Source organism: Corvus hawaiiensis, chromosome Z (assembly GCF_020740725.1).
Source record: "Corvus hawaiiensis isolate bCorHaw1 chromosome Z, bCorHaw1.pri.cur, whole genome shotgun sequence".
In the NCBI taxonomy this organism is placed as follows: Eukaryota; Metazoa; Chordata; class Aves; order Passeriformes; family Corvidae; genus Corvus; species Corvus hawaiiensis.
Genome location: NC_063255.1, coordinates 75,713,304 through 75,723,644, shown reverse-complemented (window position 1 = coordinate 75,723,644; position 10,341 = coordinate 75,713,304). Strand labels below are relative to the sequence as shown.

The 10,341-nt window shown below is 41.3% G+C and overlaps 1 long non-coding RNA gene across 1 annotated transcript in view; it reads left to right on the top strand.

The window, feature by feature from the left end:
- Positions 1–1,561: 1,561 nt before the first annotated feature.
- Positions 1,562–10,341, top strand: part of LOC125320549 — a 62,574-nt gene continuing 53,794 nt past the window's right edge. The window contains exon 1 of the long non-coding RNA XR_007201174.1: positions 1,562–1,716. This is a non-coding gene — a long non-coding RNA (uncharacterized LOC125320549). The remainder of the gene's footprint in view (positions 1,717–10,341) is intronic.

Below are 10,341 nucleotides of genomic sequence, written 5' to 3'. Positions count from 1 at the left end.
GTAACCTCAATTTGTAGGTATATGGGTACCACCTGTTCCCTGGATTAAAAGAATAGTTCTGTAGACTTCAAGCTGCGAATCTAGTACCTTATAAATAATTACTTAAACTAAGAGAAAGAAGAAGTGAAGAAGTGAAGAAAAAAAAATTGAAGTCTATTATTGCAAAAATTACCCAGGAAGGTCCCTACATTTTTTCACCTGCTAACACACCAGCAACTTTCTTCCCACCTCACGAATTATATTTACAGTTTCCTTGTGGTTTTTGCCCTGAAGTCAATTTTCACTCCAGCAACTTTTCTTCTGTACTGTGCCTTGGCTCCTTAGGTCATTAACCTCAAGCAAGGAACTTTGTCAAATACTTTGAAAAACGAAGTCCACTCTATTTCCCTTGTCTGTCCTGGTGGCAATACAGCACTTTCAAAGAATTCCAGCAATTTTCTGAGGCGTGACCTGCCTCTCCTGAAACATGCTGGTATCTTTGCAATCTTTTAGCAAGCTGTGCTGTACCAAATGTTCCTCCATTTGATCTTCTTAAATATTTACTCAACTGTTTCCAGTGACTCTCATTCAGTTAACTGGTCTCCAGTAACTTGACAAACTCAGCCAGCTTGATGGATTGCTTGTTTGTTTTCCATAAAAATCTCAAAGTAAACAGTAAAATATATTTTATTCTCACAGCTTACAGTCTCTCCTGATGTAAAAAATTGCTAATCATTCAGTGGCTTTGGGGAAATATGTTTGGTAGTGCAGTAGAAATAGTTGGATCTCTTAAAGGTCTATCTGAGAGCTAACTTGTTAAATAGCCACTGCCCGTGTTTACTGTTATGTGCAATGAAAATACCATTTTACTCACAAATGCAGTAGAATTTGTGTTACCTGTGGAAATGTGGTGATCGTTATGAAATGATAATGTAATTGCTTTCTTAGCAGTAAAATGCTTCAAGGAATGGAAGCTCAGGAGGAAGTGGAACGGCTTCTGTCACATTTAAAATAGTAACAGGGTCTATAATGTTAATCCATTGGATTAACTGCTGATCTGAATGGACATGGTGGGCAGCGGGAGGCAAGGAATACTTCTGGCCTTTATTTCAGGTGACCAAAGCATCAAATGAATTGTTGTCTGTGCTGTGATGCTCAGGAATTATCCTCAAAATTATCCTCCTTTCCTCTCTCTTGCAGGGCCTGGCCCCTGCCTCACCACCACAGAAGATCATTTTAAGTTGCGAGTGGAGGAAATTTTTAGACAGCTCTGTTCCTCCCCATGTTCCCATCCCTTCAAAGCTCGCAGGCAGTGAAGCCTCTCCTTTTGCTTAAGCACAGGGAAGTTTGAGTGTTTAGATCAGAAAATCCAAGCTTGCTCTCTGCTGTCACTGAGGAGCTTTGAATGGCTGCATTGTGAGGCACTAACCATAATGTCCTAGCTGGTCATTGATCTTTTCAGACACATTCTCCTAACTGGGGCATCCTTGTGGCATGATGAACAGAATAATAATTTAGGAAGAAAACATTCTAATTCATCCAAAGGCAGCTCCTTTGGTCTCCAAGATGGTCAGAGCAGGGCAGAAGTTTTCTGAGAGGAATGGGTGAGTGAGGGATGCAGCAGCAAAACTTTGTGGAGGAGATGAAACACAAGGACCTGAAAATTTCTGCATGGAGGGGAGACAGCACATGTTTGGCATTTCTGTTGGTGTTTTCTTGGACAGCAGAGAGAGACTGGTGAGGAAGTGAATTTTTTCCCGGTGTTCAGCTTTTCAGCCTTTTCTTTCCCCCTTCTCTTTCCTGCTCCCCCTCCCCTCATGCCATGGCACTCACTGGCTTGCAAACTGAGCAGCATTTTTCTTCCAAAGATAAAAAAGATTGAGGTCCATCTCCTTTGCATCCAACCCAGGGGCAAACCTTCTCTTCCTACTGTGCTGCAGTGGGTGTAATTTCACACCTCAAAGCATTACTCTTGCTGTTTGGCAATAACTAGATATGTTTCTCTGAAGCTTACTCTAATTTACTCCTGAATAAGTACCAGTCATTCTTGTTTGTTTGGCTACACTGGGTATCCAGAAGTCACCCCAATAAAACAGATGGCACAATCAAGAATGTATAGACTAAGCAGAATGTACATTTTTGTTGATAAAAATGTTTTTTTATTGAAACTTCTTTTTTTATCAGGGACTAGTATTTCAGTCAGACTAATTTTCTTCTCTAAAATGTCAACACTCTTCTACTTAATTTTTCAGAAGCTGGAAAAGGTTTTTTTTTTTTCCTTCAGCCACTGGAAAGTTAAAGTTTTCATAGATTTTTGAAAGAAAAATTTAAAGGGAAATGTTGATACTAATGAAAAGAAATTTACTTTTTGAAATACTTCTACAGAACCAAACTTTTTTAAATTAGCTTTTAACATGCTGCAGCTATAAAGAGAATTTGAGATCTCTGGTTTTGTAAGCAGTATAGAAATTCTCCTTATGCCAACTGGTTTTGCTTGGGTTGCCTGTTTTAATATTGATTTTTTTATTTCTTGAAGAATCTAACACTGTCAATTCACTTCAGATAATACATGTATGGATACAGTAGTACTGCTGATCAGTTTTCTGATGCAAGGCTTTGCTAATGACTGTGGAAGAGATCTCTGCAAGGCAAACACTGCTCCTGGGAGCCTGGGGAAAGGGGAGAAATTGAAGCAGGTGTTGTTGTGTGGACATTATAAGTGCACACTCTAGGTCTGCATTGGAGGTTATTGCTATTTTATCTGTGGTTGGAATGCTTTTTTAGTCCCATCCTTGCATTTCTGCTACAGATGCTTCATCCATTAACATACCTGAACCCTTTCAATGCACTCAACACATACCTTTAGCAGGCTGCCCTGCATTTTAATAACCAAAATCGTCTTATGGTGTGGCCATCAGCCTTCCAGTCGAAGACTTCAAGGGGTGAGGATCTGAGACTGCCCTCTGGTACTGGAAAATGTTAGCTTTATTCACTGGATGCTAAACATGACACAAATCTGCCCCTTCTTTTTGGCAATGAGGTGACACATTTTTGGTTTCAGCTGTGTGCTGATAATCCCCAAACCTCTTCTCGCTGATGCCGCTCTCTCCACCAATGCCAGCCAACAAGGATCCTCTGCACGTCTTCAAAGATTCTGTGTGGTTTTTTGTCCTCCACTGCTCAGAACTTCTCTGTATTCTCCCTCTGCTGGGTTATAATTACAACTCCTGTAAAGTCACCGCTGTGCTCAGTGGTTTAGCAGCAAGAGTAAAGGCAGGATCCAGAGGTGATATTGCTGCTCTGTATTTCACCCTGTCAAAAGTTATGGATGCGTACCAACGCTGGGAATGGCACGGTAAGAGAACTGCTTGCACCTGAAAATGCATTGCTGTTTATTGTCTCCTTTCCCATTTCTATCTCCTGAATGCCATTTCTTAGGAAACTCCTCCTCATAATACCTTCAGGATTTAATTTTGTTTGGGGCAAACAGATATTAAGATGCTTTCCACTCCTGTAGACTCATTTTTGTTCATGATCCATGAAAGTTGCATTTGCTCCTCTCTAAAAATTCAGCAATTCCTTTGTTCATCCCAATACTTTTTATTTGTATCTGATGCTTCCCTGTACTCTCCCTACATAAATTGTCATTTTCACCTCCTGACACTGGAAAAACTTTCCTGGTACAGGTAGAAATAGTTAGGAGAGGATGCAAAGTAAGAGGAAGGTTTCAGTTTTCCAGCCCTCTCCTTGCCCAGTGTGTGCAGACCTGATGCACTTTGTTCTCCACAGTGTGTTAGGGTGTCCATTATCAACAATGGAAGCTTGTTAACACAGTAGCACAGAGACTGTCCATTATTCCTCCTGCTCCTTTATAAAGAGGCCATTAAAATAGAGCCAAGCTCCTTTCCCTACAGGTTGAATTTTGAACAAATTTAATTTCTATTTGTTAGGGAAACTTGTGCTGCTGGGGGGGAAAAAAAAAAGCCAGATTGACAGTTCTGGAATATAAAGTCCTTTATTCATCCACAGCGCAGGTGGAGGAAGTGGTTGTTTCACTTGTCCTGACAATTTTTGCTCATCTCTGACCTAGAGGTATCACCTCAAGCTTGGAGTTCACTCTCCACATCTTTCTAATCATTGGGCTCTCTGCTGAGGTAGGTGCCAATTAGCAGAGGTTATTTTAGTGATGTGGACAGCTGACCGTTACAAGAGGACGGAAACCACGAATTTCACTTTGTGCAACCACAGTTCTTCATATTGGCTATGTTGGACAAATTTGTGCTGCTGTCCTGAAAGAGTTTGGCCAGGCTCGTGTCACACTGCCAAGGCATTCCAGGCATCTCAGCCTCGCCAGCTGTGCTTCTTTTCACACAGGAAAGGACAGTGTGTAGTCTACTGTCAGTGAACCAGCCACCGCAGCCCTGAGCTTTGCTTCTCTCCTCTTTCTGCCTGAAGGCTTAAGTCACCCTGGTCAAGCCAGACAGTGAAATATCACTGTTTGCCTAGAGTCTTCTAGAAAGAGAGGAAAGACGACCAGAAATACCCAGGAGTGGCGAAAACACATTGAAAACCTCATTTCAAGTTCATGAGAGAGCTCACATTAAAAGATCATCCTGGTGTTTCATGCTGGGGGGTGGTGATGGTGGGGTTTTTTGCCATCTGGCTGACAGTTACTGACTGCAAAACCAGGTGCTGTTAGTCTCCAGAAAGCCAGCTGAAAGGGAAGAATGTCAGGGTCTTGAGCAGGAGTGAATGAACTTGAGATGATCCCCAGCTTGGACATATTCACTGTTTTTAAGTCTGGGCTGAAGTTAATGCACACAGAAGAATCTACTGTGATTACAGATGTGCCCTGCACTGCTTGTTTGCACAGCAAGAGGCCAAGCAGTCCAAGAAGGCTTTGAAATGTGCTTCTAAGCCAGCAAAGAAGGGGGTGGAGGATGCTGGCACTTTTGGGCAGTGTTACTGACATGCACACAGAGTTGCTCAGTCAAAGGAATTTGCAGCCAAAGGCTCCTCATTGAGCCTGGTGGGCAATGGAAGCCCCACTTTGTTTGAAAACTTGAAAACATCCCAGGCTATAAATCTCATTCATTTGCATTTCTTTTCAGAGGATGAGGTGGAGCGTGGAGGATAGCAGTATTGATGAGGATTAAACCAGCAAATGGGATGAGTTTGTGGAATACCTAGTGCTAAAGTGCTCTGCTCCTGACACATGTACCAAGTGAGATGAGGAGGCTGCATGTGGCATGGTTCAGTTCATACTGGATTGTGTAATTGTTTTCATAAAGATGAAGAGCAATTGAATCACCATCCAGAATACGAAGTATTTTCCTTTTGTTTTTTAATGAAATTTACATAGATTGAGATAGTATTTACAAGTTTCTAATTTTTTTTAAATTATTTTTTGCTGGGGAGTTGTTGTATTTTGGTTTTGTTGGCATTTTTGGTTTTTTTTTCTTTGTGGTTTTTTTTTTTTTTTTGGTTAAAATTATAAAACCCTACCTCTTGAATTTGGAAATTTCCCAACGTCTTATATGTTCTTATCAGTCATATCCATGACACGACAATGTTGATGTAAAGTGGACTCGTGGAACTGAGTGGGACTCACCATGTGGAGCATGGTGTGTCAATCTGGCAAGTGTAAAAGACATTGTTTTCTGTTAGCTGATTTATTTAGGTTTTTTTTTTTTTTTTTTTAAATAAAAAGCATTTCAAAAAAACACCCAAAAAATATCAGGCCAACCTTAAAGGAGAGAATTAAAAAGGAGTTGTTTGCCTGCATGAAAACAAGCAGAAAAACGTCCTTGAGAACAAACTGAACAAAGTTGCCTCCCACTCTGTCTGATGTGAGAACGATGTGTGTGATGATAAAACACAAACCAGGCGAGGTCTCCCTGAGTCAAGGGAGACACTCCCCACCAAGTTGCCAGCATATACTCCAGGCTTTGAATGGAATGAACCTTTAGACTACATCTACAGCCATCATGGAAATCTGGTGGGTCTCCAAGATATATAGATATAGATACAGATATACAGACATATAGATGTATAGATACACGCAGAGGGAGAGAGAGAGAAAGGGAGAGACGCTGCGCAGCAAGACCCTGACAGTCACCTTTATGCCTCTTGCAAAGTGTCAGGAAGGGAAGGTTCTCAGAATATTAAGAACAAGTCACGTAGAGATCTCCCTGTCTTCCACTTTTCACTCACACTTGATGTGCAACTTTTCCAACATCAGCCTTAAGGTGGTAGTTTTAGTGTTAGATTTCATCCAAAGCAAGGAGTTTTGAAACCAAATGTTCATGAACTGAATCCTCTTTTCTACTCATGCTCTGTTTTTTTCTGCTAAAATATCTTGCTGTATAAAGACTTTTCTTTTTTGGCAGCCACCAAAATCACTTAGTTATGAAGCATCCAGATTTTATCAGACAATTAGCAAGCCAGCTCAGTGTTTGTGTGTGTGCATGTGCGCGTCTGTTAGCATGTGTCCGTGTGGTAATTGATATTCATGATGTATGGCTGGCTGGCTGGAATATCTCACTACCCACACAAAATGATTGCTGGTGAGAAGGCCTTTTCCAGCTCAGCATTAGCATGCTTCATCTGAAATTTGCCTTGCTGACAAGCCTTTTGCTATTGATTTTGTGCTCCTGATGCAAAATGCATCATTGTGCCTAATTTCAAGCATAATACTTCTGTAATAATCTCCTGAGGAGATATTAAGTTATATCTATTTATGCTGTCTTGGGTGATCATGCAAGTTGCCAGCATGACAGCAGCAACAAGGCCTGGATACAGAACAAACAAAGGAAGGGCCTGCCAAATCCACAGACGTGTGCTCCAGTTGTGGTGGTAACATATGAGGTATGTACTATGTCTTTTTGGGAGTGCTGGGTTCCCGGCCTCTGCAAGTTCAATATTCCCCTCTGCCTCATGTCAGCTGAATTGATGGTTTTGCCACCCAGCAGCCCCAGGAAGATAATAGCTGTCAGTCACCAACAATCTGCACTGCATTCGCAGTAACAAATAGGATGCCAGTTTGGGGAGAAGATGATATTTGTACAAATATGTGGCAAGTGACCACATATTGCTGCAACAGTTGTCACCCCTCTATACATATATGTGTGTCCAGACACGTGAGACAAGTGAGTGCTACACACACGCCACTCAGAGCTGGATCTGGGCTTTGTGCAAAGGCATTGTAGCAAAGTAATTTCTATACCTACCTTGATGGAGAATGCGACATGGATGCGGAATCCCTGCAAAGAAATGCATTATGAGATTTCTTTTTTTTGCTGGTTCAGCCCTATTAATCTGTTCAGCACGAGCTCAAGTATTTTAATAACAGGCATGGAATATTATGCTTGCTCTGAAATGGCTTGTTTTTAAGCACAACTTGGGCTGTGTTTGTGTTAACCTAGTTGGGGGGAAAAAAACAGGTTTTAAGCTTATCCTCCTTTCTTTCCCTAATCACAGCTACAGGGCACAACAGACCAAGGCTCTAATAGGAGAAATAGCATTATCATATGCTAATTTACAGTAATGGTAAGAATAGCACAAGGAACAAGCCTTTGACTGTATGTACATGTTGAAATTCATACTTGTGAGTAGACCTGTGGCATGGCTGGCTGTTCTTTTGGGGACAGAATTTGTGTTCCTGAGTAAACTGCATTTCAGGAACCAGTGCTGATGTAAGAGTTCTTACTCAGAAACAGATGATTTTTTTTTTTTTCCCCTGGTTTTACCTGTATTTATTTCCTGCTGAATACTCCTGCAGGGAAAGGTACTCAGTCTGCAGCCAAAGACCATCTGCTCTCTATGATCAAGAGCAACATCTCCATCTCTTACAGGAATAGACACTGACAGCCTCCAAAAGAGTGTCTGTTCCTCTTCCTCTGGAAGCTACAGGCTGCTCTGGAGAAGTCCAAGGGTGGGAGAAACTGCAAATGGGGAAGAGAAAGGACATCTGAGAGTCTTCACTAAATAATCAGAAGATTGATTGATTTCAGACAAAGGAGTTATATAATGCATTCCTCCTCTCTGAGTAATCATATGCAAAGATTGACATGTTTGTGAGTGTTCCCAAAACTGATCCTGGGCTTACTGTGGCCGTTCCTGCATGAAAAAAACATCAGTCAGAGGGAAAGAGAAGGAAAAAAAAGAGAGAGAAGAAAAAAAAGGAAAGAAGTGTGATTGTACTCCTAGGACAACATCCTGAATTTTTCCCTGGTGGACCCTTGCCATTACCATGGCAAAATGCCTGGAAACTGCCGTTCTTTTCCACAAAAAAATGTTTTGAAGGAAGAACAAAAGAAGTTTGAGCTTTTGGCAGATCATTGAAGATCACTGTGTTCAGATCCTCAGCTGGTGTAAATCAAGATAACTGCAGTATTCCTACAGTAGTTAAAAACTGACTGACTCTCCCATCCATCATGGCTTGCTGCTATGGGGGAATATTTCTTCACAGCTTAGATAGAGAAAGGAATTGCTTTTACTGCGTGGTGCATGTTTTCCTGTTAAGAAAACACTTCTTATCCTTAATTGCTTAAGCTCCCTTGTATATATGAGGTGGTGGTGCCTTCTGTCATGGAAGCATTTTTTGTGTGTGACACCTTGCTTTATTTCTTTGGTTTGGTGGTTGAATGACATGTTAATCTGCTGTGAAGGTGCATAATGGGATCAATGGGAATCAGGATGTATGTTTTAAATTAAAAAGAGGTCCTTTCTTTGTCTGATTCACGTTTCTGTATTATATCACAGCATGTGTGGCCGATGAGTATTCCCACTAGGCCAAGACAACCTGAGACTGGTCAATAATTAAATAATAATCTGTAAAATTGAAAGGCTTTATGTTTCAGAGTGAAGGGGTGTTTTTGTGGCTGATGGTGGTCAACAGGTAAGCACCCTGAGACCTCATACATGTAAATGCCAGATGATCATTTAAATACAAGGGCTTGCAAATCCACTTTCATAGTTGCAGAAGGATGAAGTCTATAAACTCTCCTTTGCTTATGAACCAAGGTGCAGTGCCTCTGACTAGTGTGCAGCAGTGAGATTGTTGGGTTTTTTTTCTCTTCTACATAGAGAAAAATATCTTGGGGAAATTAAACTCATATGAGCTATGTTAGGAATTGCATGTGCCCGCAAGACTTAGGTAAGTCTAGGAAATTCCATTATCTGTTCATACCACTCATTACTTGATGTCCCTGTCTGGGTTTGTGATGTTGTTGAGGTTTGATCACTGAAGCAGGAGAGGCAGGTATGTACCTCCACGTGCCTGTGTGGTGGGTGGTAAGTGGCTGAACCAGCAGGAGTGTTCCACGTTCAAGTGATCAGGAAGCACACACAGGAGTGGAGAAGCAGTCTCAGAGATAGATCCCACATTCTCTTACAGCCCAAATTCATCCAGTTCTGTCCACCCTTGGCAGTGTAAGGGCCCAAGGCTTTCCACAGCATGGAATGCTGCAGCAAAAATTATCTTTAAAGGCGTTCTGGAAGACAGATTTTCATTTATGTTGAGGAACATTCATTTATACATGTATTCACTTTTTTGTCTTCTGTTGCTAAAGGGTATTATTTCAGGATCACCTAGCAGCTGATTTGATTATCTGTGTTATCTTCCAGAAAGTTCTAATGCTGCTTTGTCCCCAGACCAAGGGAATATGAGGTTACCAGGGCAAGAATTTTAGGTAGAAAATAAAATGCCATTAAGGTGGGGAGAATTGGACTCAGGTAAGGAATAACAGCCCTCTGAACTTCCACTTTTCCCCAGGAGTGTCCCAGAGGGCACTGTGCTGATAAAAGGAGATAAGGTGGTTCTCTCAGTTAATCTAGGAATGAGATCTTCTCTCCAAGGAATTCACAGCTCAGGCTTCAACCAACGCTGTGCCCATGCAGTGGTGACTGACTGGTCCAGTGCTCACCCAAAGGTCACCTCTGTGATGAGCATTGTTGTGAGGAACTCTGTGTAGGCTGTTCTAAACCCCTCGTGCTGACAGAAAGTGCAAGAGTTGGGAGAAATCTCTGTTGCCTTGTGGTTTTAATGATTTGGAATTAAAAAAAAAAATTACTTTGTCGCTTACTCTTGCTTAAATGTAAGTTTCAAAATAGCATTGTTCCTGCACTCTTTCTTTTTTTCCTGTGTTTGGTGTCACAAACACCACAAAAATGAGTAGAATGTGGGGCTATTAATGGGGAGATTTTAATTTTCTTTCTGACTCTACCTATTTGCTGCTTTGTTACCTGAGGAATACCACACCGTTTCTTTCTGCCTTGATTTACTTTTGCAAAACAATAGTTACCTCTTTCAGTAAAATGTTACAGCCTTTTAGGTGGAAACTGCCCCATTAATGCACCCAG